The sequence below is a fragment of the Nannospalax galili genome, unplaced genomic scaffold (assembly GCF_000622305.1).
Source record: "Nannospalax galili isolate Female #2095 unplaced genomic scaffold, S.galili_v1.0 scaffold649, whole genome shotgun sequence".
In the NCBI taxonomy this organism is placed as follows: Eukaryota; Metazoa; Chordata; class Mammalia; order Rodentia; family Spalacidae; genus Nannospalax; species Nannospalax galili.
The window spans coordinates 295,599-297,795 of record NW_008359093.1 but is presented as its reverse complement, the minus strand read 5'-3'; the positions used below and the strand labels follow the sequence as shown (position 1 = coordinate 297,795).

Below are 2,197 nucleotides of genomic sequence, written 5' to 3'. Positions count from 1 at the left end.
GCCCCACAAGCCCCTCCTTCAGTGGCTAACACTCCACAGTCAGTTCTCTGCAGCAGGACCCACAACTTGGAGGAACCAGGACTCCTGGGAAACACACCACTACATAGCATAGTAAAAACACTAAATGCACAGAACAGAGAGAGAATACTAAAAGCAGCAAAAGGAAAACAACAAATCACAAAGGAAAGCCCATCAGAATCACAGCTGACTTATCAATGCAAACCATAAAAGCCAGAAGAGCCTAGACCAAGGTGTTTCCAGTTCTACATGACAATAGATGCCAGCCCAGAATACTTTACCCAGCAAAAATGTCTATTATAGTTAAGGGGGAAAGAAAACTCTTCCATGACACAAATAGCCTGAAAGAATATATGTCCACAAAACCAACCCTTCAAAGAATACTTGAAGCAATACAGAGAGCAGAGAAACAACTATACCCTATGGGCAATGAAAGAAAATAAACAAAGATATAATCTAGGAAACACAAAATTACACAGAGAACAAAAACAAAAATCAAAATGATGGCAACCAATACACACCTTTCAATAATAACCTTAAATATCAGTGGGCTAAACTCCCCAGTCAGAAGACACAGGCTAAGTGAATGGATTAAGAAACAAAATCCATCTCTTTGCTGTCTGCAGGAAACCCATCTCACCTTCAAGGACAGGCACTACTTTAAGGTAAAAGGATAGAAAAGAATATTCCAAGCAAATGGCACTAAGAAACAAACAGGGGTTGCAATTCTAATATCTGACAAAATAGGCTTCAAAGTAAAACTAGTCAGGAGAGATAAGGAGGGTCACTTCAATCTGATCAAAGGAACAGTTAACCAAGAAAATGTGGTGCACTCAAATTCATAAAAATAACACTATAGGACTTTAAGGCACAGATTAACTCCAACTCAGTAATAGTAGGGGACTTTAATCCCCACTGTCTCCATTAGACAGATCAACTGGACAAAGAATAAACAGAGACGTCTGAATTAAATGATACCATACATCAAATGGACCTAACGGACATCTTTCATTCATTCCACCCAAACACAAAAGAATACACTTTCTACTCAGAACCTCATGGAACTTTTTCAAAAACTGACCACATACTGGGCCACAAAACAAACCTCAACAAATACAAAAATATTGAAATAATTCCCTGCATTGTATCCGACCACAATGCAATAAGGCTCAAAATCAACACTGGACAGTGCTCTGGTCACTACATGAACTCGACTGAACAACACACTCCTAAACAATGAGTGGGTCAAAGGAGAAATTAAGAAAGAAATAATTCCTGGAATTCAATGAAAAGGACAATACGCATTGGGGGGTCTTTCTTCCCTCTTTTATCCCCTTTGAGTGGAATGTAATTCTTCATCTCCCTGTCATAACAGAACTTTGTCACTTTTGGCCATATCTTCAAATGTCGAATTCTCCTTGGCAGATGTGATCTTCCATCTCTCCAAGCACTTCTTGGAGAACTCGGCAAAGTTGACCAAGGAGTCGGGGTACTTCTTCTTGTGCTCCTTGAGGCAGGTCTGCACAAAGAAGGCATAGGAGGACATCTTGCCCGTGGCTTGTTGGGGTCTCCTTTTCCCATGCTGATGGTGCGAGGTTACCCATCAAGCCCAACCAAGTCATTCCTTCCCCAGGCTCCTAAGAGAAGAAAGACCCCAATGCACCCAAAAGACCACCATCTGCCTTCTTCCTGTTTTGCTCTGAGCATCACCCAAAGATCAAAAGTGAGCCCCCCGGCCTGTCAATAGGAGACACTGCCAAAAAGTTGGGTGAGATGTGGTCTGAACAGTCAGCCAAAGATAAACAGCAGTATGAGCAGAAAGCTGCCAAGCTGAAGAAGCATGAGAAGGATATTGCTGCCTACTGTGCTAAGGGCAAAAGTGAAGCAGGAAAGAAGGACCCTGGTAGGCCAAGAGGCTCAAAGACGAATGAACCAGAGGATGAGGAGGAGGAGGAGGAGGAGGAACTGCCAAAAAGTTGGGTGAGATGTGGTCTGAACAGTCAGCAAAAGATAAACAGCAGTATGAGCAGAAAGCTTCCAAGCTGAAGAAGCATGAGAAGGATATTGCTGCCTACTGTGCTAAGGGCAAAAGTGAAGCAGGAAAGAAGGACCCTGGTAGGCCAAGAGGCTAAAAAAAGAATGAACCAGAGGAGGAGGAGGAGGAGGAGGAGGAGGAGGA

The 2,197-nt window shown here is 42.8% G+C and overlaps 1 pseudogene; it reads left to right on the top strand.

Annotated features, from left to right (window-relative positions):
* Positions 1-1,597: 1,597 nt before the first annotated feature.
* Positions 1,598-2,195, top strand: LOC115068371 (annotated as a pseudogene).
* Positions 2,196-2,197: the final 2 nt, after the last annotated feature.